The sequence below is a fragment of the Aedes albopictus genome, chromosome 3, assembly GCF_035046485.1.
Source record: "Aedes albopictus strain Foshan chromosome 3, AalbF5, whole genome shotgun sequence".
Taxonomy (NCBI): Eukaryota; Metazoa; Arthropoda; class Insecta; order Diptera; family Culicidae; genus Aedes; species Aedes albopictus.
In genome coordinates, this window is record NC_085138.1 from 373,888,898 (window position 1) to 373,916,662 (window position 27,765).

At 40.5% G+C, this 27,765-nt stretch overlaps 2 protein-coding genes across 8 annotated transcripts in view; one reads left to right on the forward strand and one right to left on the reverse strand.

The window, feature by feature from the left end:
* LOC109409852 (V-type proton ATPase subunit F) overlaps positions 1–27,765 on the forward strand; it is a 421,144-nt gene that overhangs the window by 154,911 nt on the left and 238,468 nt on the right. The window lies entirely within an intron of this gene.
* The window catches only part of LOC109409848 (uncharacterized), a 233,093-nt gene that overhangs the window by 44,632 nt on the left and 160,696 nt on the right, over positions 1–27,765 (reverse strand). The gene's annotated exons all lie outside the window — the stretch shown is intronic.

A 27,765-nucleotide genomic window follows, 5' to 3' on the forward strand; every position in this document is an offset into this window, starting at 1 on the left:
CTTTGTTTTGGGTGTAAGTATGGACGTAGCAACACTAGCCAGAAGCTTGCGCTTACTGGCGTACACCGCAGAGCTATTGGACATAATCCGGGACAGTGCCGCAATAACTGTGGAGGCTCTTTTACAGGCATAATTGACGTGGCTACCGAAGGTAAGCTTATCGTCGATCATCACGCCCAAGTGTTTGACGGAGCGCTTTGATAGGATAGTGCACTCACCTACACTGATCTCCGCCTGCAGCTCCGACTTCCGGTTGTTAACAACCGTCACCTCAGTCTTGTGGTGAGCCAGCTCCAGTTTTCTGGACCGCATCCACGCCTCCACAACTTTGATCGAGTGGTCAGTAGTCATCTTCATCTCCTCGATAGTTTCACCGTAAACTTCGGGCGTAATGTCGCGGCAAATCCGACAATCTAGCGTCTACGGTGGACCTCCCCTTCCGAAAGCCGTACTGCCGTTATAAGCATAGTTGTCCCATGTTACTTTTTGACGATTTTGACTTTTTTGCACCAGGCGCTCTATTTATACGTATATTTTCATATAACATCAAAAAATAACATACTTTGTTCGAAGACTCAATGAAAAGCATGTCAAGTCAAATTGTCCCACTGTTGAATTTCTACGCATGTCTGTCCCACAACTGAAATTCTACGCATAACAGTCCCACTATAAAATTTCTATATAAAACCGATACATTTAGCATTTTTAGTAACTTACTTCACCTAATAGCATGGCTATTTCAATAATGTATGATATACACTCTTCTTTTATGTTGGCATTACGCTCCAGCTGGAACGAAGCTTGTTTTCCAGTTAAACAAAAACTGTTATTTTTTCGCAACTTGCAGTTTCAATCTAAATTCAAATTTTGCTGCAATGCGCGTTGAGCTCATAAACCAAACATAAACATTTTAAGTTAATTAATAGGCTCAAATGTCGTGAAGCATGACGAAGCCGATCCAATACAATGACAGAGAGGTTACTGAATTAAATGACTGGTATATGTGAAAATTTTCAGAATTTAAGCAAGCTTGAAATATTGTTGGTAAGTGAGTTGATGAGTTTCACTTTTTTATTTTAATGTTATCCCAATAATTTGATTGAATCAGTGTGTCGGTAAGTGAGTGGCTTAGTTATCGCCTATTTAGAAAATAAAAAGAACACTTTTGAGTTAAACACAAACCGAAGACGAACTGCCGGAGGGACTGAACAAGCAATCAATATTTCAATTGATGAGAGATCAGCCGAGTAAGTGAATTGAATAGTAAGTGAGTGACTTGGCGAGCAAGATTTTGTAAGTGTGTGGGTTGATGAGTAAATGAGTAAGATGATAAGCGAGTGATTTGATAAGTGAGTTGGTTTATTAATGGGTTGATGGGTAAGTGAGTGACTGTTTTGAATTAATGTGTTAATGAGTTATTGAGTATCTTGATAAACAAGACACCTAGACGCTCAGAGACTTGATGAGTAAGTGAATTCTTGGGTAAACTGTTCTTAGTAAGTTGTGTCGTAGATAAGCGGCTTTCTGTGTATATGTAAAAGAAATAATAGAGACCAAAAGCATTATACTCTTATTATTGTATTTGTATTAAAAGTAAACATAGTACCGTAACTGCTTGTTTTCGAATAGGATGAATATAGAACCGTACCAACGGCATTCTGTGTGAAGAATTAGCCTATATTAAAATTCACGAATAAAAAAAACGGCATTCTGACCCTTCATATTCAAATAAAGATACATGAAGCATGAAGTCTCTAATGGCAAATCACTCTCAATCTTTGCTGGGGTTCCTATTCATATGACCCATACAAGCAGAGGAAGGCATGGTGCAGAATGTTTTGAAAACTTAAGCTGATGTATTTCTAAACATATTTTATTTCAATGATATGTACATATTTCTTGGCATTTATAATTAATACAGAAGCTTACTCAGTTGTATGCTTTGTTGGTCATTGGACAAAATAGGCCATTAGGCCGAAAATTTCATTAGGCCGAAAAATTCATTATGCCGAAAAGGACGTTAGGGCTGAATATTCAAGTATAAAACAAGATTATTTCGCCAAAACCCGGCCAAAATACCATTTCGGCCTGAAGACCTTTTCGGCCTAAAGACCTTTTCGGCCTAAAGACCTTTTCGGCCTAAAGACCTTTTCGGCCTAAAGACCTTTTCGGCCTAAAGACCTTTTCGGCCTAAAGACCTTTTCGGCCTAAAGACCTTTTCGGCCTAAAGACCTTTTCGGCCTAAAGACCTTTTCGGCCTAAAGACCTTTTCGGCCTAAAGACCTTTTCGGCCTAAAGACCTTTTCGGCCTAAAGACCTTTTCGGCCTAAAGACCTTTTCGGCCTAAAGACCTTTTCGGCCTAAAGACCTTTTCGGCCTAAAGACCTTTTCGGCCTAAAGACCTTTTCGGCCTAAAGACCTTTTCGGCCTAAAGACCTTTTCGGCCTAAAGACCTTTTCGGCCTAAAGACCTTTTCGGCGTAAAGACCTTTTCGGCCTAAAGACCTTTTCGGTCTAAAGACCATTTCGGCCTATAGACCTTTTCGGCCTAAAGACCTTTTCGGCCTAAAGACCTTTTCGGCCTAAAGACCATTTCGGCCTAAAGACCTTTTCGGCCTAAAAACCTTTTCGGCCTAAAGACATTTTTGGCCTAAGGACCTTTTCGACTTCATGATCTTTTCGACCATATGACTAATCCGGTCCAATAAGGTTTTTGGCCTAATGACTTATTCGGCCATATAAATACATACTTTGATGTAACAATATTTTGCGGTCACACGACGTTTTTTTCGACCAAACGATATATCGGCCTGATGACCTTTTCGACCTAACAAAATGTTCGGCCCAATGACCTTATAACGTTTTTGGCCTAACGTTCTAATCGCTTATTTCGATAATACTGTATATATTTCGACGTAAACTGCGATGGAAGAGCTATTTAAGTAAAAAAAATGAATACATTTACGTAATGAATACATTTAAATATCCCCGACTTATTTCTTTAATGGAGATTTGAGTGTACGACATACAGTGGCCCAATGAAGAATTCTTCGTTTGATGGAAAGTTTCCTCAGACTGGAGTGAGAATCGAAGTCACACTACGTGGATATCAATACGCCTAAATGGCTGGCGCTGCGAACCGCACGGCCACGAAACCCATACTTTAAACTCACTTACTAACTCACTTATTCACTTACTAATGCACTCACTCCTACGGAACAGATCTCACATACTCATAAATAAAAAAAACTCACTTACTCACTAACTCATTTACTTACTATCACACACACTCACCAATTTAACAATTCTCTCACCAACACATCAAAATTAACGGGACAACTCCATGTAAGCTGTAACTTTCCTAATTCGTAACTGACTCACTCACCAACTCACTTAATCTAGGAGCACCTCACAGTCATCCTCTCATCAATTCAATAATCAACTTCTTATTCACCAACTCACTCACCTAGTTCCTACTTACCTGATTATTAAGAAATGTGATGTCACTCTTATGTTGTCTTTCGGCTCCGTTTTGCCTCGAGACATTTGAGCCTTATGCATGAGAGTCTTATAATGTTATAAGAGAAGCTTACACTGTTTGTTATTGAAAAATATAACAAAAAAGTACAGAACAGACCGCATAGAACGTGGAAAGAGGCCACTAATTATCGTGGGACTGATATGCGTAGAAATTTCGCCAACAGGACCATATTTCTAGGCATAACAGTCCCACTAATCATTTTTTTGCTAAAAACACTATATTTAAAAAAATATTTGATTGGAAATACTTCAGGCATGAAAATATAAGCGATTTCTAACGATACTATGAAAACTAAAATCCAATTTGTTGCACCACTTGGCCAAAAAACATGAAAAACCTGTTTGAAACTTCAATCGCGATTTTCTCCGTTTCAAGTTTTTCAACATGGGACAACTATGCGTAGAACGGCAGCGTACTGGTTACTCGAAAGACCATTTTCGCCCTCGGTGAACCTCAACATTCTATTGAGGATCATCTTTTCGAGCACCTTCCCCGCTGTGTCTATCGGGCATATTGGTCTATATGCCGACGGGTCTCCGGGTGGTTTCCCCGCTTTTGGCAATAGTACCAGGCTCTGCCTCTTCCAAGCTTCTGGGAAAACTCCCTCGTCCAGGCATTTCTGCATAGCAGACCTGAACATCTCGGGAGCCTCTGCAATAGCTACTTTTAATGCCAGGTTCGGAACTCCATCCGGACTTGGGGCCTTACCTACGATAAGGGGCCTTGCTATCCCCGCAAGTTCCACATCGGTGACCCTCTCCTCATCGCTAGCCCCAGTCCCCGGCTGTCCTACGAAAGGAGGCCAAGGACTAGGATCATGACGCGGAAAAAGCCCCTCGATAATCCCCTCCAACATCTCTGGAGATTGCTCTGTAGGAGCCACCTTTCGTCTTGGCCTGTAGGCGTCACCCCACGGGTTCACATTGGCACTCTGACAGAGACCCTCAAAGCAGGTCTTTTTGCTTGCTCTTATCTCGGTCTTCAGCGCAGCTTTTGCAGCGTCGAACACAACCCGCCATTCGTTTCGCTCTTCCTCTGATCGTGCTCGCTGCATTCGCCGCCTGCGCAGGTCTGCAATCGCGTCGGTCCACCAGTAAGCCGGTGGCCTCCCATTTCTAGGGTGGACTCGCCTAGGCATAGTCGCATCACACTTGCAGTCTGGCATTCTTGCAATATGCCTTGCCCACCGTATCCTTCTGGATTTGGCCAACTTCTGGATGTTGAGTTCGTCGTAGAGTACAGCGAGCTCGTGGATCATCCTTCTCCGTCACACACTGTTCTCCTGCACACCGCCGAAGATCGTCATTAGCACACGTCGCTCGAATACTCCGACTGCTTGCAGGTCCTCCTCGAGCATGGTCTGTGTCTCGTGTCCGTAGAGGACCACCGGTCTTATTCAACGGCGTAGCCAGCATTTTCGGTTTTCTTGCTCACTCTCCTAAACAAACACGAAAAGAGAAGGGTGGAGACAGGGGCCATTCACCCCTGGTTTCATCCCTCTCTTTCTCTTGTTTGTTTAGGAGCGTGAGCACGACACAAAAGAAAACGCTAGCTACGCCGTTGGTCGTATTAGCGTGTTGTACATGGTACATTTTGTGCGAAGATGAATCTTTTTACTTTTAGATTTCTTCTGGAGCTCGTAGCCACTGATGATGCGCATTCGGATTCCACGACTCATATTATGCTCAGCCGTCAATAAGGATCTGAGTAAGATGAAACAGCGGGTTAACATGGTGTTTTCTAATGATGATAAACAATTCGTTTGCCATTACACATAGTTTTTGATTCAAACAATCTTTTATCGCGAAATTTCCAAATTTTGTTGAAATCTATTTCAAAACTTCGCGTTTCATCTTGCCCCGGTGTACCTTAGTCGGAAACTTCCACCATGTCGAAGGTATCCCCGTCTATCGTGACATTCACAACCAATCCGACCTTTGCTGCTTCGCGTTTCAGGCGGGTGTACAGCTCTGCCACCGTTCCAAATGTGCTGGCGACAATGTCCATGCCGTCCGCAAAGCACACAAATTGACCGTATTTAGTGACAATCGTACCCCGGCTGTTGAGCCCGGCTCGTCGTATCACATCTTCCAGAGCTAATGTTGAAGAGTAGACTTTAAAATCCGTCACCTTGTCGCAGTGCCCGGCGAGATTCGAATGAACTGGATAGTTCACCCGAAACCCTTGCGCAGTTTTGCACACCATCCATCGTTGCTTTGTTCAGTCTAGTCAGCTTTCCTGGAAAGCCGTTTTCGTCCATGATTCTCTGTGCGGTCGATACTGTCGTATGCTGCTTTGAAGTCGTGGTGATGCGTACCGTGCAGATCTGGTCCGTTGGCAGTCCATGAAGCCGGCTAGATAACTTCCCACGAACTCATTCGTTCGACGGACGGAAGATGATGTGGGATAGCAGTAGTGATCGCTCTGAACTTCTCGAATTCCAAATGGAATTCCATCCTCTGCAGCACTAGCATAGCAGTTTCCTCCATTCCCGTGGTCCCCCGTGTCTACGTTCTTCACGCCATTCAGGTGCTCATCGAAGCCCTGCTTCCACCTTTCGATTACTTCACGTTCGTCCGTCAAAAGGTTCCTGTCCTTATCCCTGCATATTACGGGACAGCAGCATTCCACATTCTGCCGTGTTCCTTGCTGTAGCATTACCGCAAGCGCCGCGTTCTTCTTCTCCAGAATCGTTCTGCACTCCTCGTCGAACCATTGGTTCCGTCGATTGCGAAATCGATCAGTCGTAGGCCGTTTTCATTCGTCAGCAGGTGAGCGTTGAACTTTCAAGGACAAGGACACGCCAAAACCGATCAGCACTAAAATGTGTAAGTCCTACTCATAAGAGAATAATTTCTAGACTACACAAAAAATGTGTAACAGTTACACATTTCCAAAGTCAGCTCCTGTGTCTATAACACCGTGAAATCTATCTCTTCTCTATATAGGGTATTGGTTCCCTTCTTAAGCATGTGGCTCCCATTTTCATCCCACGAAAAACAAAGGATTGAAGCGCTGTTTGTTTTGTTTCTTATTTTTGTATTTTTTGTTAGAAGTGAGCACGCATGAAAACAAAAATAACGGAATCAATCGGTGCCGTAATCGCTTGTTTTCGAATAGGATGAATATGGGAGCATGAGATTACTGATGGCACACATACCCTACATAAAAATGCAGTGGCATACGTGGGACCGCGCATAACTTGGGAACAGAAGGTCCGATTTGGGTCGTCTAAGTTTTGTTCTGTTAGTTTTCGCCCAAGGAAGGTTTATGAGGAAAAAAACATGGAAAAGCGACAGTTTTTAAAAATCTTTTTTTCATACATTTTGAACGGGGACCTGGAATTGGCTACCCAGTCCACCAGTGATCGTATAAGATGTTGCGTAAGATGATAAAGTGGAGGCGATATGCGTACATTTTACATGCGCCTAAATAGAGGTATGCACGTATACGGCCTCCACTTTATCGTTTTCTGCAACGTCTTATACGATTACTGGTTGTCTGGGTAGAGACTTGAAACGTCAAAAAATCGCAGTAGGTAAGACAAATTTTGCTGGGGACAGCTAGTTTGCAATAATTATTGTACGACAACATAGCTAGGTTTTACGGACACTGGGGCTAATGTTGTGGATGTAAAACTGTCTCACAAAAAATGGTTTGCTGACCCAAGCAACACGACTTGTTTCAAAGCCAGTAACAGCAACCTTAGCGCAATTTTTTCACTGTCCGTATTATAGACGATAGAACATAATTGCTTCTTCTTTGAAACTCAAAAATCGCAGATTCTGAATCAGTATGCAACTTGAATGAGAGGGAATAATAAAAAAATGGGAAAAATATATTGTTCAGACTCGAACCATTGACACCAGGAGCACAGACAAACAGACGTAACACTTGCGAATTTTCCATCGACCACTCTTTAAACGATGATTTTGAATCTTCATAGTTGTAGGTTTCACAACCAGAGGCGCACGCATCGCTTTTCTTTGCGTTTGACTTTTCACACTAGCGCCTTCTATTGACGATATTGCACAACCCAGTGTAGCGTGAAACATTTCCACCAGGTGATGGTAGTGTGAGCTGGGCGATGTATTTTCATGAAAATTGTTGTAGGTGTTACGTCTGTTTGTCTGTGCCAGGAGTATTAATTACTCACCTTACATACTACACCAAACGCACTGTGAGAGAATTGGTGCTCAACACACCATAAAAGCTACTGATATCTGAAGTTACTTGCTACTTTATTGCACCTTCTTTGTCACAAGTTAGATAACTGTCAAAATGAAAAGACGCGCAAGTTTTTCGCAACATATTTGAGACATAATCTGAACAAACAAACCAGAGTTCGATGTTGCATGACTGTAACATAGCCCATTTAATGCAAGCTGACCGTTTTATTACTTGTGAGGAATATGCAAGCTCAGCCTCCACGAATCGATGTCAAACACGAGGTATTTGATGATTTCTATGAAACAAAGCCGAAACTTTAAGAAATGCGGAGTTTAATTGCAACTCAATTGACAAGATGGAAGTTGCGTGTGCTTTCAGAGCAACTCCTTTAGACCAAAGCATATAAAGCCACATTCTGGATGATGTTGCATATGCTGCTTTGGGAGCGGTTTTAGCGTGGAGAATTCGCTCGATTAGCCGACCGCTTTTGGCGTGTAGGGTTCGTTCGATTGGACGAACGAGTCGTTTGGTCGAACACCATTTGGCCGAATGCTGTTTAATTTGTCAAATTATGTCATCCATACCCGAGCAGAAGAAAATATCAACAGCATACATAATAAAATATGTTATTTTGGCTTAATTACTGAATAATGGAATCAGTAATTTTTATGTTATTAGCATAACATATAATGTTATAAACTTGTCTGTCACAAGCGGCAAAATAACAAATAACATAACAAAAAAATGTTCCTGGAAGACTAATTCGATAACATGTTTTGTTAGATCAATTACAACTTAATAACAGGAAATTTGTTAACTTGTTATTGTTGTGTTATTGTTCATTACATATTTGTACATTCTCTATAGTAGAATAATAACTAAACTTGTTCTACAGCAAAATATATTATTGAAATGTTATCTTGTTGATACATCCCAATTGCGTGAACATAACAAAATAAGATTGCCCAACAAAACAAAATATAGAATTTACTAAAATTCCAATATTTTGCCTTGCAGTCAACGAATTTTAAATCTTTTTGCATAAAGCTGAATATAATATGTTTTGATCATCTGAACATAATTTTTGTATTAAATTAGTGACGTTCGAGATATTGGTGATTATATAGTCCAATCTTCTTAAATTTGAGCAAAATTTCCAAAAAAATAATGGAGATTAGTATTTTTTCCAGGAAAAAAAAACCCATAAAAAAAAATCGTTCACAACGTACATTTGAAACATTAGATGTTAACCAGTTACAGTAAATCGACAGCCTTGAATGAAAAGTCGAAAAAAAATTCCGCTCCAATATATTTTTTTCCTTCACGTTATCAATCCAAATGAGAGGCATAGCAACTTAGATAGAGTTGAAATTTGCGAAAACAAACAATAAAATCTGTATTTTAGATATGGGATGCGTTGAAAAGGATAGAAAAACCAACATATGTAATATTCCGCAAATCATTGCTTCCAAAACCAGTTTTCAACTGGTCACGTGAACACAACAAATCAGATATCAATTGGTCGCGAGGCCAGTTGGCTGAATTTACGACTTGTGGTGATTGATGCTCGCATTATCGCATACTCAAGCTCACGCGAAAAGCCAGAGACCACCTTCAGAGGGCATCGACGCCGCCGCTGCTACTATAGCTGATAATCACCTCGAGGTCGCACACGAGATGAGCGCCTTTATATACACTGTGGTGCATAATTGATCGGACAAACGCCGATTTTCATACAAAATGGCCAAATTTGAGATGCTGTAACTATGGTTTGCTTTGATGGATTGAGCTCAATTTTTGACACGGAACTACAAATATGCTGAATTTTGTGTATACAAAGTATAAAATGTTTTCGTTCACAGGTCTGGGCGTGGCAAGGCGTTGAAAAAATTGCACAAGTGATCGGACAGCGGCACGCGTGTAAATCAAAGGGGTACCGCTGTCCGATCACTTTTGCAATTTTTTCAACGCCTTGCCACGCCCAGACTTGTGAACGAAAACATTTTATACTTTGTATACACAAAATTTAGCATATTTGTAGTTCCGTGTCAAAAATTGAGCTCAATCCAACAAAGCAAACCATAGTTACAGCATCTTAAACTTGGCCATTTTGTATGAAAATCGGCGTTTGTCCGATCAATTATGCACCACAGTGTACATAATTCGCCTCCTTGCCAAACGACTCCTTTTGCGGTGAGCACTGTTTCACCCTATGCTGGTGATACTGAACATGAATATATGTAACAACAAGATACAAATACCTACAAGACCATCATTTTTCGCAAGGAACTCCCAGAGCAGATGGATTGCCCTCTTCGTTCCATCCAGGAGGAAAACCAGTTTTACGAGCTTGCTGGACCACAATGCACCAGAGCAAGGCTGAATATGGTAGAGCAGTTTTGGCAGCTCTCGAAGATGCACGATGAGTTGGATTGAATCATACCCTACGAAACGGGCACCCGGCTTCGAGAGTAAGTGGAGGTACTCTTGTATAGTCTTGTTTCTCTGAGGTTGATTTTTCTGCATGCCCTCAAGGTGACGATTTGTTGTTTTGCCTGGCGGTCGAATATGGCAGAGTTTCTCAAAGTTTCGTTTGAAAGATTACCGTAGTATGAAATACTATGATTTAGTATGATTTCTACAAGAATCTCCAATAATGTAGTCAGCCGCTTGAGCCATATTTTCTTTTCCCTTGTGGGCTCTGTAGTGTCAACAATTTTCCTCGTGGACTCCTGAAGAAATTGTTGAGATAAGGGTCTCAAGAGTTGAAACTTTACAGTCGAGCCTCCAATATACAGGGAGTGGCCAAAATGTTTGGGATAGGCAACTTTTTTTCTCTCGCAAAACAGTTCAAAACGCTGTAACTTTTCATAGAGTGCATCAAAAATTCTCACATTTTGACTGCTTGTTAACCTTCTATATGTGCATCATTGGTACAATTTTGAGCTCGATTGGTTAATCTTTCGCGAAGCTTTCGGAATCGTTCTCGTAAAACACAATTTTTTAGACAACTTATTTTTGAACTGTTATATCTTGGAAACCAGTGAACCGAATTTAATGAACATTTGAACTTTTATCAATAATACAATGATGCTTCTCATGTCATCAAAACATAGGTACTTTTAGAACGTTGAAAAAAGTTATCATGGATTGAAACTTTTTGGAACTTTCTTGAAAAAACGAAAATTTTTTACATCAATGTCATTACATTTTAGTGTTGATATCCAAAGATTTTCTGCTTCTGTTCTTAACATATCCCTGATAAGATGTATTAGAGCCTATTTGGATTGAAAGAATAACACACTTAGTAATTTTTGTATGATATTGTAAATTTGACTTATTTTCCTCTATATGGGTGAAAATGTCAAAACGGTATAACTTTATTCATCGTTAGAAAATATTACATTTTTAGCGTCGTATCAATATATTGTTGACAAAACGTTGAAAATTTCATTCAATTCGGTTCACTGATTTCCGAGATATGACAAGTTCAAAAATTAGTTGTCTAAAAAATAGTATTTTACCAGAACGATTCTAACTTCACGAAAGATTAACCAATCGAGCTCAAATTTGTACCAATCATGCACATATAATAGGTGAACAAACTGTCAAAATTTTTGATGCCCTCTATGAAAAGTTACAGCATCAATGAGAGTATATTACAGGTGAGGAAGAAGAAGCGATGGCTATGTATTAGTAAGCAAAGAAAAATGTAAACACAAATAGTGACGTCACTATTTGACACGCGTTCTTATGGGAGCTCGCTTTGCTTGTAGTAGTGACATGTTTTGCACCAGACACGGATCTCACGCACACGAAGTATCTTCTTCCCCACCTTTAATAGACTCTCATTGTTACAGCATGTTGAACATTTTTGTGAGAGAAAAAAAGTTGCCTATCCCAAACATTTTGGCCATCCTCTGTAGTTGTTGGCAAGATTACAGAATAAAAGTGCTGGTGTTTCCTCCATGATTTTTTTTTCCATAGCTTGCTGCAGTGATTCCATCATGAATTCCTCCAGAAATTCCTTCAATAATTGATCTAGGGATTCATCCACACATGTATTCGACGATTTGTCCTGGAATATCTTTAGAGGTTCCTCCAGTGATTGTTCGAATGCAGTTTTCGAGGTTTCCTTCAGGAATTTCTCCAGAGATCCTTTAAGGTATGGCTGTAGGTATTCCTTCAGAGATTTCTCCATATATTCCTTCCAGAATTCCGCTAGATATTACTCCAATAGGTCCAACTGGAATTATTCGAAGTTTTTCCGGAGGAATGTCTTTAAAAAAAAAATTTCAGAAAATTTTACTAGAGATTTTTTGAAAAATTAATCTAGGAATTTCTTAATAATTTTGTACAAAAATACTTTAGGAGTCCATGCAAGTATTCCTTCAAAATTTCGTCCAAAAATTACTGCAGACACGGATTTCTTCAGATTTTTTTTTATTCAGGAATTTCTACATTAATTCTTCCTGGAAATCGCTAAGGAATCTCTCCTGAGATTCCCTATGGAATTCCTCTTGGAATTGCTTCCGGGATTCATCGTAGAGTTTCTTCCTCCAAGAATTCCTCCAGGGATTGATCCGAAAATCCCTTCTGTGTTTCTTTCAGGAACATCTTCCAGGATTATTTTAAAAATGCCTCCAAGAACTCTTCTTGCGATTCCTTCAGGAATTCCTCCTGGAATTTTTCCAGAAACTTCTCCAAGAGTTAATCCAAGACTTCTTCTACGAACTGTTTAGAGATTTCCTTAAGAATTCATTGCTTCAGAAATTCCTCCTGGTTTTTTTCAGGAACTCTTCCAGGGATTCCTTCAGGAACTGCTACAGGGATTCCTTCAAGAGTTCCTCTACATACTCTTTAAAGGATTTAACGAATTTCATGGGTTTCTTCACAATTTAGATTTCTTCGGTACTTCCTCGTGGGATTTCTTCAGAAACTCCTCCTAGAATTGCATCAGAAATTGATCCTTGGATTTCGTCAGCAATTTATTTTGGGATTCTTCAAAGAATTTTTCCAGGGATTCTTCCAAAAATTTCTTCGGGAATTCTTCCAGGATTCCTCTGGGAATTCCTGTGTGGATTCCGCTAAAATTCCTACAGGGTTTCGTGCACAAATTCCTCTAGGAATTCCTCAAGAGATTCCTCTAGGAATTCCTCTGGAGATTCCTCCAGGAATTCCTACAGAGATTCCTACAAGTATTCCTCTAGAGATACCTCAAGGAATTTCTCTAGAGATTCCTCCAGGGATTTCTCCAGGAATTCCTTCAGGAATTCATTCACGGACTTCTCAAGGGATTCCTCCTGGAAGTACTTCATTTGTTCTTCAAGCAAATTCCACCAGAGACTTCTCTAGGGATTCCTCATAGAATTCATACAGGGATTCCTCCAGGAATTCCTCTAGAGGTTTCTCAAGGAAATTCTCTAGAGATTCCTCCAGGGATTCCTACAGGCATGACTTCAAGAATTTCTCCAGGCATTCCTGCAAGAGTTCCTCCAGGGATTTCTATAGGGATTCCTCTAGGATTGCATTCAGGGACTCCTCCAGGAATGTCTTTGAGAATTCCACCAGGAATACCTCCAGGAATACCTTCAGAAATAACTATAAAAACTTCTCTAGAAATTTCTCCAGGAAATCCTCTAGGGACTTCTCCAGAAATTTCTCCCGGAAATTATCAAAAAATTATTCCAAGAATTTCTTTAGGAATTCTTGCATGAATTCCTCTCCTGATTTCTCTAGGAATTACTTCAAGGATTTCTCCAGGAATTCTCCAGGATATTCCCCCAGGAGTTTCTCCCAGAATTCATTCCAGGTACTCCTCCAGGCATTCCTCCATGAATTCATCCAGAAATTTCTCCAGTAGCTCCTCCAGGAATTCTACCAAGAATTCCACCAGGAATAACCCCAGGTATTTCTTCAGGAATTCCTCCAGAAATTAATCCAGAAACTTATCTAGGAATTCCTTCGGAAATGCTCAAAGGAAATTTCTCCAGGAAATCCTCCATGGATTCCTTCAGAATTCATTTCAGGAATTTATTCAGGGATTTCTCCTGAAATTTTTCCAGAGATTTCTCCGGGAATTCTTCCAGGAGTTTACCCAGAAATTTTTCCACAAGAGAATTCTTCAGAAATTCCTCCGATGATTCCTCCAGAAGTAGCTTAAAGAATTCCTCCTGGAATTCCTCCAAAAATTCCTCTGGGAATTCCTCTAGGAATTTCTTCAGAAATTTTTCCAGGAATTTCTCCCAGAATTGCTCTAGAGATTCCTCCTGGAATTCATTAAAGGACTCCTCCAGGAATTCTTCCAGGGATTGTTCCACGGAATTACTACAAGAATTCCTTTAGCGATTTCTCCAGGAATTGTTCCTGGGAATCCGCCAGGAATTTGTACAGAAGTTCCTTCAGGCATTTATCCTGAGAATCCTTCAGAAATTGCTTCAGCGATTCCTCCAAAAAATTCTCCAGGGATTTTTCCAAGAATTCCCCAGGAATTCTTCCAAGTATTTCTTTAAAAATTCCTCAAGAATTCCTCAAGAGGTTTCTTTAGAAATTTCTCCAGGGATTCCTCCCAGATTTTCTCTATGGAATCTTCCAGGAATTCATCGAGGGATTCCTTCAGGATTTCTTCCAGGGTTTGCTATAGGAATTCATCCAGGAATTTCTTCAGGGAGTCCTCCAGGAATTTCTCCTGGAAATCCTACAGGTGAGGAATACCTTCAGGGTTTCCTCCAGGAATTCCTCCAAGGATTCATCCAGGAATTCCCCCAGAGATTTCTCAAAGAATTCATCTAGGGATTGCTCCAGGAATTATGCCAGAGGTCCCTCCCAGAGCTCCTCTAGAGATTCCACAGAAACTCATTTAGGTATTTATCCAGGGATTGCTGCTGGTATTCGTCCAGATTTTTTTCCAAGGATTATAACTCCTCCAAATTATTCTTTCAGAAATTCTTCCAGGGATTCCTCCAAGAATTCCTTTAGCGAATGCTCCAGGAATTCCTCCAAATATACTTTCAGAAAATCCTCCAGGGATTCCACCAAGAATTTTCCAAGAAGTTCTTCCAGCGATTTCTCTAGAAGTTTCTTCAAGGATTTCTCAAAGAATTTCTCTAGTGATTTCTTCAGGAATTTCTCCTGGGATTCCACCAGAAATTTGTCCAGAAGTTCCCCCATGCATTCCTTCTGAGATTCCTTCAGAAATTGCTTCAGAGGTTCCTCCAGGATTTTTTCATGAATTCTTCAAGGATTTCTTCCAGGAATTCTTCTAGGGGATCCTCCCAGATTTTCTCTAGGGAATCCTCCAGGAATTTATCCATGGGATTTCTTAAAGGGTGCTACAAGAATTCATCCAGGAATTTCTTCAGGAAGTACTCCAGGAACTGCTCCTGGAATTCTTCCAGGGTTTGCTTCAAGTATTCCTTCAGAAATTCCTCCAGGAATCCTTTTATTAATTCCTGTACGAATTTATCCAGGAATTCCTCCAGAGATTTCTCTAGAAATTTATCTAGGGATTGCTCTGGAATTCTACAAGAGGTCCCTACCAGAATTCCTCTAGGAATTCTTCAAGGATTTTTCTAGGAATTCCTCCAGGAGTTTCTCCAAGAATTCCTAGCTCCTGGAATTGGGTTGTTTAGTAAATAAAATATTGCTATTTTCTATAGCCTAATCGAAATAGCTCATTTTTCTGAGTAACTTTTATGCGGCTAATCTGATTATGAAATAATCTGGATACCCCTAAAGAACCCAATTCCTCCAGAAGCTCCCCCAACGATTCGTCCAGAAATTTGTCTAGAAACTTCTTTAGGGATTCCTCAAGCGATTTCTTCAGAAATTTCTTCAGTGATTGCTCCCATAATTGCTTTAGAATCCCACCTTTCAGAAATTCCTCCAGGGATTCCTATAGGAATTACTTTAGCTCCGATAGTTTTTTTTTCAGAAATTGATCCAGGAATTCCTGTAGTGATTCTTCAGAAATCCCTCTTGGGATCTTTTCAAAAAATTATTCAGGGGTTCGGTCAGAAATTTCAGAAATTCGTCCATCATCTTTTTCAGGGATTCACCCAAGATTTTTTCCAGGAGTACCTGATTTATTTTTTTGAATTACTTGAAGGATTTCTAGAGGAATTTCTTCAGCGATTTGTATTGGAATTCATTAAGATAATTTTAGAGAGATACTGAAGCTAGGAAATTCGCCAAGAAGTTATCGAAAAAATCTTCTAAAATTTTCACCGAGAAATGATCAAGGAGTTCATCCACAAATTTATTCTGGAATCCATCCACGATTTCCTTCAAGAATACCCCCTGCAGCTCCTGCAAAGTAGTTTCTCCAGAAATCCGTTCTGCGATTCTTTCCGAAATATACCCTGTGATTCTTTCACAGTTTCTCTTACCCGACTAGAAGATTCTAACAAAAATATAACATAATTATAACAAACCATGATATTTATAACTCATTATGATATAATCATGTTTAACATCTTTTGGGTTTCAAAAATATGATAACTCAAATGTATCCATATTATGTTATAAATATTGTTTGATAACTCATTGTGAAATAATTTAGTTTTGATTCTTTGACATTCAGACATTTCACAATTGTATCACAATATGATAAAAACTAGATTTCTGCAAACTAAAATTTATATCATATTTTGCTATAGTTTTGATCTTATCATAACAAAATAGATTATTATTTTGATTAGACCGGTGTATTTTTTGTTACAATTTTAGTTATTTTAACATCATCCTGCATCTAATTGATAACATGATAAGTTATTGAAAAAATATAACATCATAACACAATGTGTTATAAACTTGATATGGTTTTCTAGTCGGGTTCCTATTTCAAAAATATAAGTACTAGAAGTGCTTCCAGGCATTTCTCCAGGAAATCCTTCAGAAATTCACCCAGAGAAGACTCTTTCGGAATTCTCCCAGGATTTCCTCCCGGAATTTCTCTAGAAAATGCACCACGAACTCCTCTAGGAATTCATTCTTAAATTCCTCCAAACATTTCTTTTTGAATACATTCCAGCTATTCGTCCAGGAATTCTTTCAGCCGAATTCCAGGAATTTTCCAACAATTCAATTTTTTGAGAGTTCTCCGGAAATAGTTCCAAGTAGACATCATATTGATTCCTTGTGTAAAGTGCAGCTGACCTTCAAGAGTTCTACCACAACTTCCAGTGAAGATTCCTTGATAAATTTCATTTGAAACTTCTTCAGATTGAATAGATTATAAAATAATTTGAAATTCTTGGTTAAATGCAGTGAACTGCTAACATCAAAACCGGCCACGTGCTACACATCTACCTAACCATGAATAGTTTCTTCACATCTGCATGCTGCTGTCTTTCACATCGTGTGACGCCTACCGTCACGTCGCGACACTTGGTCGACTTTATGTTCCACTTTGAGTGGATACGTACCTACCTACCATGAAATATAATAAAAAGCGATACTCTTCTTGGAACGAACTCAATCGTGATCAAGAGTGGTGCCCCACGTTGATTATTACAGGGACGGAGTTTTATTACTTTCCTCGTATGTACATACCCATTCGTTCAAGTTGCAGTCAATCCACTCAGGCCAGGCCGGTCAACCTAACGACAAATTCGCTGCCCTTGGTTAGGTGTGAAATGCATATTCGGCGTCTTTTATAGGTACATGGCACCTTCAATCGTGAATCAATTTAAATATGAATTGGAGAGTTCAAAGTTTCAGCTTTACCGGTTGATGGACGCTTATAACAATGAGTTCGAGAAAACGAGTTCAATTCAGTTTTGAACTGCTCTCGAGATGCAAACCTTTTATGACCTTCCATTACAAACAGATTTCGATCGAGAATCGATTCCTGCAACGATGACGGCCAACCATCCCCGCCGTGAGCCATAAGCATACAAAGTCATTTCGCAGCTTTCAGTCAATTTGGCTTTATCAAGTTCAATTATTTCCAATAAACCGGGCGATAATGAATCAGCCCACAACACTCAGCAGACACCACATTTTGCTATTCATTTGGTTGCATCATCGACGGACGGCGGCACACCAAGCTATCGTACCACCGGCACCGGTATACGGTGGTAGAGCAGTGCCGGCCTGGAGTGGCGCTCTGAACTGGGTGGTTTTGAAGAAAGCAACGCTATACGAAGAATTGCATTCTCATCAAACCGTGTGCTGTGTATACACCTATTTAGGTGCTAGGTCGGCACGAAACCAGAATCTTGTGGCTGGACTTGACTCGCTTGCAAAATACGATACTTTGGAGTACTAACTAGCAAGCTGTTGAATTGCAGTATGCAGCTAGGTAGTGGACTTAAAAGTGCAGTATTCAAATAGCTGCACGTGTTCCAATACCTTCTTCAATTTCTCCGGGATTTCTTCCAAGCATTCTCCCTTGAAGTATCCCAGGAAGAACAAAGGGGATTTTCAGAGGCCTTCAAGGTTTCCGATGGAGTTTCAGAGAGTCTCAGGAGAGGGGATTCGAGATAGCCTCAGGGACTTTTCAAAGGGTCGCAGGGGGTTCCAGGCGAGCTTCAGATGGACTCAGGGGCGTTTCAAGAAGTTCTAGAGGGTACCACGACATCTGAAGGGCATTTCAAGAGGGTCCCAGAGGTTACAGGGAGTTCGATGATGTCTCAGGTGCATTTAAAGGGGTCTCAGGGGTTTTGAAGGTTTAACCCTTTGAAGCCGGAACTATTCCAAGCGTTATTATGGAATTTTTTCTACTTTTTTTCTGTTGTTTTGGTATGCTATTGAGCAGCAAAAGGGTAGAATAGCATGCAGAATATTTTTCTGGATATTTTAGGTCATCCAAACTGTTCTTGAGTTTAGATCCCAAAGTCTACGGGTGTAGCGGTAGCTTCTTTCATTATACAAAGCTACTATTTGTAATCTATCATGTCCAGGGAGTCTTCTGCAAATTCAATAGACAGTATAAGACCTGTTGGGATATCCTAGGTCATCCAAACCGTTCTTGAGATTACACTCTAAAGTCTACGGGTGTAACAATAGTTTCCTTCATTATACAAAGCTACGATCCAATAAATCTTCTGTATGTTCAATAGACATCATCCATCTATTATGATGTTGAATATCTAGAATCTACAGCAATTGAAGTTTCTGTTTTGCCTTTATAGAGTTATGTTGCATAATCTATTGTACTTACTGGAACTCACAGAATACAAACAAAGACTACGACATAGCTAAATTATCAAAAAATATTGTGTAACATTACTATCTGAAACGAAATCGCCTCATGTCACAGTAGTTGTTTTATCAACAAAGCTTCATAACAGCACAGAGAACAGACATCCAGGCTTGAACAAATTTTATTTAGAAAGTTCTGTAAGGATTTGAATCTTCACTTGAGTAAGGTTGCAAACCAATACACGATGACAACACTAACGCCGCCAAACACCATATTGCCACAGTCAGTGGTGAATTGAAACATTTCAAGTGATGAATTAAATTAGTATGGGAAATTAACCGATTGCAGCGCCACGATGTTGCCACTTGTGTTGCCGATTTCAAATAGCCGTTAAATTCCTTACACAGTTGCGGAACTGGACTTGGATGTCTGTTCTCTGTGATAACAGTAAGGAAGCCCATAATATCCCAAAATATATAACAGCGCTTATTGTTCCTCCAATTACTTTGGTAAGTACAGTGGATTATGTAACACTACTTAACGTAGTGGCAAAAGCTATGATCACAAGTGTAGACCTGAACCTATGGTCTCCGGAGTAGTGTTGTTGATCTGGGATATCTCAAAACTATCTTGAAATGACTCATAATATGCCAGGACGATTACTACTGTGACTATCAAGAGCTGAACTTCAGGATAGTTTGGACGACTCTCAATGCTTCAAAGGTTCATAATAATATATAGTAGACTTCAGGTTGGTCCAGTCACCGCGATTGATTTTGAAACGTTACTCAGAATGTCAGATATAGCTGATGTTACGAGTGTAGACCTGAAGTTCTGAACTCCAAGCAGGGATGTTTTCGATCACCTGTCAATCGTTCGACTAATTTGTCCATAACTCAGTTCGGAAGCCTAACATTGAAATGTTGCGTTCGGCAAAGTTATAGATTAGTGTATTTCCTATAATTATCACTAAGGAAGCCATATTCTAACTCTCAGATATACGGCGATAGAGCGCTAGTACTACCTACTCATACTAAACGATCGAAAAACTCTAAACGATCGAATTTTAGGAGTAAGTGGTACTAATACTTTAACGCCGTAATTATTAGAGTTTGAATAAGTTTGGCATCCTTGGTGATAATTATAGGACACTAATCTACAACTTTGCCAAACACTACATTTCAATTTTAGGCTTCTGAACTGAGCTATGGACAAATGAGTCAAACGATTCTGAGGTGATCGAAAACATCCTTGACTCCAAGGTAGTTTAGTCTCTCTAAATGATATTCGAGATTTCAAGAGCTTCAGGGGTCTCAGGAGATTATGCTATGCTGTTATTTATGGTGAAATCACATAAGTTTTTCTTGTAGATTTGAAGGCCTTCGTTATAGAACAGTTTGGACGAACCTGAATATCCCAAAGGTTTATAATAAACAAGAAGACTTTAGATTGGTCTAGTAACCACGGATAAATATGCAACGTTACTCAGTATAGCAGATACGGCTGTTGTTACGAAAGTAGAGATGAAGTTCTGAACTCCAAGATCTTTGGCTGACCTGAAATATCCCTATAGTGTCTATAAATGACATTGTAGATGTCAAGAGCTTCACGGATCCCAGTACGTTATGCAATGCTATTATTTATGGCGAAAATACATAAAACTATTCTTGTAGATTTGAAGGACTTCACTATAGGACAGTTTGGAACACCTAGAACATCCCAGAATATAAAACACCTTTTGATATTCTTGGCAAAGGTTAAATGAATACATATAAACCTAACCCACATCCGAGTTCAGCTTTTAGATCAACTGGTATGTCAATTATTTCGTTTTTCCAAATTTCATGGTGTTCAGGATGTTCTATGTTATCAATGAAGCCCCAAATACAAATATTCCCATTTTTCCATGATAGAGGACTCAATTTGCAGCAACTTTGCCGAAGATAGTTTTCTGTTTTATCGAATGGGTGAATTTATACAGCCGTTTCTATGTTGGGGTCATATATGACCCCTTCGGCTCCAAAGGGTTGAGGGGGCTCCAGGGAATTCCATAAGGGTTCAGGAACACCTTGTAGGATGTCAAAAGATTCCAGAGATGTTCCGTAGGGGCTCAGAGACGATTTGGGGTACGACGATTAGGAGGGTACTAGGAGATCTCAGGGACGTTTCCAGTTAGACCTGGTGGATTTCAGGGGGTACCGCAAGAACTCGGGGGCGTTTAAGGGGGGCTCAGAGTGAAGGTGTCATGAAGTTTCAGGAGGCTCTGAGGAGTGTTTCAGGGTGTCTCAGAAACGTTTCAATCGGTCCCAATAGACTTCCAGGGACCTCAGGGATGCTTCAGTGGGTCGCAGCGGTTTCCAGTGAGGTTCCAGGGGATCTCAGGCCATGAGATCGCAGAGGCGTTTCAAGGGGGGGGGGTCGTTTGTTTGTTTGCATGTTTGCATGTTTGCTTGTTTGCTTGTTTGCATGTTTGCATGTTTGCTTGTTTGCTTGTTGGCTTGTTGGCTTGTTTGCTTGTTTGCTTGTTTGCTTGTTTGCTTGTTTGCTTGTTTGCTTGTTTGCTTGTTTGCTTGTTTGCTTGTTTGCTTGTTTGCTTGTTTGCTTGTTTGCTTGTTTGCTTGTTTGCTTGTTTGCTTGTTTGCTTGTTTGCTTGTTTGTTTGTTTGCTTGTTTGCTTGTTTGCTTGTTTGCTTGTTTGCTTGTTTGTTTGTTTGCTTGTTTGCTTGTTTGCTTGTTTGCTTGTTTGCTTGTTTGCTTGTTTGCTTGTTTGCTTGTTTGCTTGTTTGCTTGTTTGCTTGTTTGCTTGTTTGCTTGTTTGCTTGTTTGCTTGTTTGCTTGTTTGCTTGTTGGCTTGTTTGCTTGTTTGCTTGTTTGCTTGTTTGCTTGTTTGCTTGTTTGCTTGTTTGCTTGTTTGCTTGTTTGCTTGTTTGCTTGTTTGCTTGTTTGCTTGTTTGCTTGTTTGCTTGTTTGCTTGTTTGCTTGTTTGCTTGTTTGCTTGTTTGCTTGTTTGCTTGTTTGCTTGTTTGCTTGTTGGCTTGTTTGCTTGTTTGCTTGTTTGCTTGTTTGCTTGTTTGCTTGTTTGCTTGTTTGCTTGTTTGCTTGTTTGCTTGTTTGTTTGTTTGCTTGTTTGCTTGTTTGCTTGTTTGCTTGTTTGCTTGTTTGCTTGTTTGCTTGTTTGCTTGTTTGCTTGTTTGCTTGTTTGCTTGTTTGCTTGTTTGCTTGTTTGCTTGTTTGCTTGTTTGCTTGTTTGCTTGTTTGCTTGTTTGCTTGTTTGCTTGTTTGCTTGTTTGCTTGTTTGCTTGTTTGCTTGTTTGCTTGTTTGCTTGTTTGCTTGTTTGCTTGTTTGCTTGTTTGCTTGTTTGCTTGTTTGCTTGTTTGCTTGTTTGCTTGTTTGCTTGTTTGCTTGTTTGCTTGTTTGCTTGTTTGCTTGTTTGCTTGTTTGCTTGTTTGCTTGTTTGCTTGTTTGCTTGTTTGCTTGTTTGCTTGTTTGCTTGTTTCTTTTGGGAGATTTCCGCCTTTACCAGAAATTGAACGATGCCCTTCGGGTTTCTTCTCCCATTTTGTATAAATGTGTCTGCATAGGCACATTCCAAATTTGCAATTGCGTCGCCGCTGATTGGATTCAAACAAAGACGATTGCCACGGTCGAATCTTGTGGCCTTCAAATGAATCAAATGGCCAAGCACTATGCAAGATTCAAAAACGGCAGAAAACAAACCGAAAAGAGAAGTGTCCATGTTTGTCCAACTCTACAAACTGCACAAGATACTTGGCACCGCTGGCTGCTGCTAGCTACCGCAATCGCAATGCGAGCGATGTGTGGTCCTTCTCCACTCATCACAGTCATATTGTTCAAATCAAGATCATCAGGTGCGTGCGAATGGCGGTGGCTACCAACAGAGGAACCACTTGACGGTGGCGGTGCAGCGACGACGACGACGGAAGGCCCATTGCTTCCGTGCGATAATTAAAAGTGGCCGCTTGCTTGGCGATCATCTCAATTTGTGCGGCATTTTCGATTTCTGTTACATAAGCTTATGAGTTTTTTTCCTCTAATTGAGCGAAATTGAAGGCGAAAAGTAAAAGTGATTCGAATTTGGCAATTCGATCTAGTACAGTTGGAAGCATCGCTTTTTTTGGATCATGTGCTTGTTATGTTGCATTTTATGTGCACATGTGGATATAACATAACGTGACCATCTTTGCGAACAGGGTTCGATTTCGGAACCAACGCAACGTATTGAGACTGAACCGCAAATCCAAATATCAAAAAACAAACTTGGCTCATTCGCGAGGAGGTGGCAAGTGAATTGGATTATGAAGCGAGTTTGGCTCTTTGATTGCGCACAGCACGTAATCGAGCATCTTTCTCTGGACGGGGATGCTGCTCCCGAAGAATTTCGACATGATGCACAATGTAGGTAGGTTTCACAGCCAAAGGCATATTAGCGTGTGTAATGAAGAAACGATAGCAGACGAAGCATTCGGTCAAAAGAAAATCGCGTAACCCATTTGGAAATTAGGCTATATTTATCGACACAATTGGTTATTGCAGCTTAATTTTTCAAACATCCATCCTCGCTTTGCTTTGGGTAATGATTTGATTGGTACCTAGTTCTCCTCATTTATCTCGACTTGCGCTTTCGATTGACCTATAAAATTTCATCGTTGCACAGTTATGATGTACATCGTTTGATGTTTGGTCAATAGGTAATAGTAATATGAGCAGCATTCTTGTAATTTGAACTCAAATCCGGTACTTTCTATTTTCAGTTGACAAAAAACGGAATAATAGCCGGGGCCCGCGGCGCAAGTAGTCACACGTTTGATTCATAAGCGAATGGTCATGGGTTCGATCCCAGACCTGGCACTTTCGTCAGTTGCTCTTTCCCCCTGAGAGACCCTCTTGAAATGCCCCTGAGATCTCGTGGTACCTCCTGAAACTTCTTGAAACGCCCCAGAGTCCATCCGAAGCTCTCCTGAAACCCTCTGTAACCCATTGAAAAGTCCCTGAGGCTATCTTGAATCCCCCTCCTGAGACCCCCTGAATTTCCATTAGAAACCTTGAAGGCTGAAATCCTCTGGAACGTCCATTAGACCTCCTGGCACCCCCTAGAATCCACTTAAACGCATCTAAATTCCAGAGCTCCATGGAAGCCCCCTAAGATCTCTTGGAACGCTCCTGATAACGAGATAACTCATGGTAACCAACTCCCCCCCCCCTAATTTTCTGAAACGCTCCTGACACCACCTAGAGCTTATCTGGAATCTCCGCTCCGTTCTTCAGTTGCACGTTGGCTTCGCTACAAAACATGGTCAACCTTGTGGTCAACGGACCGCATGAAGATTCTCTACTAGGCAAGTCTCGCAAGAACTTCAAAGGCAAGCTGTTGCCTGGCGTGGAAATTTGCCAGCACCTTGTCAACAAGATCAACACGCTGACCAATTCCAACTCGTTCAAAAACATTCGCAATGTGCGGGATCTCAAGGAACGTATCGTACCTGCTGACGTACGCCATCGGGCGGTTCTAGACCTTACAGGAGAAGTGTGAAGAAGATGGGCTTCGCCAAGGAGTCGCACTTTGTGATGTTGGGCGAACAGATTTGCAATCGTAATCCAGGTGAAGAGTAGAGTGACGACGAGGAAGATTGCGAGATTGCGAGATACCGAAGATATCTTCACCGCTGAAGATTGATTCGCGGAATCAATCGTCTAGAAGACCAACAATGTTGATAACAACAAGAATAACGACAATCTGGTGGAAATAATCGATGGCGATGATAACGATGAACCACAGAAAGAAGCCGCTCCGGAAACCCACGGAGAAGCTTCTGAGAGCACCGAAAAAGCAACTGAGAATCCCGAAGAAGCTTCGGAAACCCACAAAGAATCCGCTGTGGCATCTAAAGATGGTGAAGAGAAAAAACTGCGACGCGGTGGAAGTCGTCGACTCGAACGAAGGCGAGTCAGTGCAAGAAAAGACAGACAATGCATCGGTCAACGAAGAAACGGTCGTTTGTCGTGGCAGTGTCTGACGAAGAAAAGCAAGAGACCGTCGTTACTGAGGATAAAGAACCGGTACAAGAGGAAGTGGACTATATCGTGGATGGTTTGGCAGATAAAGGCGATGCTGCAGTTATTTGCGAAGAAGATAAGGAAGAAACAGTGTCTGAGGAAGACAAACAAGAAGCAATTTCTGAAGAAGATAAGCAAGAATCAACTACGACAGAAGCTACGGTTGCAGACAGCAGACAGAAGAATCACAGGAGACGGAGATGGACTCAACACAGGTTGAACAGACTGAACCCGTTGAAACCAGTAAAGAAGTTGAGAATAAAGAAAATGAATCTCTGAAGGAGATAGTCTTGGAGGCAGTGGAAAGCGATGAGACTACAGTTGTGGATGAAAAATGACGAAGATGAGCAAGCGGAGCATTCAGAGGCAATGGAAGTGGACGCACAACAGGAAGATGAAGTTGAAAGTATTTCAACGAAAGAAGAGGCGAAACCAAGTGAAACTGGGGAAATATTAGCATCACCCAAAGCCATCAAGGAAGACCCACTGGCTGATTCGACAGTCCGCAGAAGAGGTGCAAGCGGCCAAGGTACCCAAGACCAGCACCGCTTCTGAACCAAAACCTGACATTACTGAAAACCATGTGGAATCGTAAGCCGATGATCCTCTAGCAGAGTTGCCAACTGTCGTTGAGAAAATTCTTGAGGCGCAACCAACGGGTGACGATCTTCTTGCACACATCGAAGATTCCTTCCTGAAGCTTCATGAAATGATTGATTCCACCGAAGAACCCACCGGCGAATCGGCTGCAGACCTCCCCCTTGAAGCTGATCAGAAAATGGCAGAGAAAGCAAGTGCCGTCGCCTCGCCAGAGGGACTTCTGGCAGAACAGATGGAGGTGGACGAAAACGAAGGTCTGTCGGGTGGACGTGATCACCAGATGAAGCTTGTTGCTCCGTGGTGACAGAGGACAAGGTGGAACAACCGATTTTGGCAGAGTGTAACGGCGTGTTGGAGGAAACCCGAGCAGAAGAAAATAACAATCAGACAGAGCGATTGGCAGGTGAGATAGAGAAAAAGAGCAGAAACTGCCAAAGGCAGATAGATAGGAAAACATAAATAAAAGTATGGATGAATAGCTAGAACCTAGGCTAGAACTTTATGAAGAGATAAGAAAGTGTTGAAATTGATAGTGGTAGATAGTTTAGAAGTTAATTTATTGAATTCAGGAGTGTTAATCTCAGTGAGAGCTGTCCGTCGGTTGATGAATTTGGACCGGAATTGTCATCAATACACTAGCAAGTGGAACATCAATCAACAGTGAACGCGTGCAGTATTCATACGAAAGTTTGGAAGACGAAAATAGTTAGAGCGGTACATACGGATTGAACAGGTAACGATTAAAAGCACAAAAAATAGGTAGATAATATATTTTAAATTCAAAATACAGATTTGGTAGGGGCTCTGAAGCCAGGAGAATAAGGAAGAGGAAAGCCGAAAGAAGGAACAGACTAAAATGTAAGTCAAGCTAGGAAAAGTGGATTATTTACAAATACTGAATTTCATTTCAATTATATACTTACAGTTTGATCTTCCTGAAAAAGGTTGATTTGCAGAACGGTCTTGTTCTCTCTTCGTAGTCCGAACAACCAATTTAACCGTTATGTGTCCGACTAATTTTTTGCTTTTTTCTACACCGTGCTTTTCAAATGGGCGCTGGGTACCCGGGTACCCTGTCGGCCACATAAGCATTATTAACATGTTTTGTTTGTTTCAATAACAACTCAATAACCATGAATTTGGAAAATATTTCAATAACAAATATTGACATTTACAAGTTATTGATAACAAACCAAAAGCAAAATTTTCCACCCTTAAGATACAGTTACCCTTATTGCGAATATGAGTCTAACTATTTTCGCGGAACTACTAATCCACCAAGTATTACAACATTCTGTGATTTTCTATGGAATGGATACGACTATATATAACTCGGTACAAAAAATGATAAAAACGTGACATAATTGTCGAAGTGTTCATAAAATAATAAGCTGACAAGAATAATAATTAGAATAATTAAATAATAGGTACAAAATGCTGTAAAGAACATAAAGCTCCAATGTTGTAGTTTCAACTTTCAATATAAAAACTTGTTATTGTTGTGACATTGTCTATCAAATATTTGTATTTTCAATATCGCAATAATAACTTCGATTGTTTCGTAACAAAACATGTTATTTAAATATTGTTTGATGAGTGCATCAGGGGGATGACGAAGGGCCAGAATCATCACCCAGCATTCAATTCAACATGGCGTCCAATGTTTTTGTTTTGATTGCTAAATTCATGGAAAAAATGCGCTGGAAACATCGACACTGCTTCGCTGCTACATATAATATCGTGCAAAGTGATAAGGAAAGATAAACAATCATCAAAAACAACGATTTCGTTTAAAATGTGTAATTTCTGAAATAGGCACTAGCAACACACGATCCACACACCCGAAAATCAGGAGCAAGTTAGGGTAAACCGACCAGAAAGTGGGTACCAAAACGCGCCGTACCAAAAATGATGTTGGGTGGAGCGGCGATGTACCGAGTTTGACAGCCGTGTTACCCCACTGGAGTGCATATCAATAGCTGGATAATAACAAAATAAGATTGTCCAACAAAACAAGTTATAGAAAAGTAATTTCTTGATAAGTTAATAATAACTAAACAAGATATAAAAACAGGCTATGTTATTTTGTAGTTATTATTTTGCTATTCTCCTCTGCTCGGGAAACGGCACGAGTAATTCCAAAGGAGTCGATGCAGAGTTGGATGAGATGGCAGACGCTCTTGGCGATGAGATGCTGGAGATGGGAAAGATGGCAGTCGCAGCAGCTGATAAAT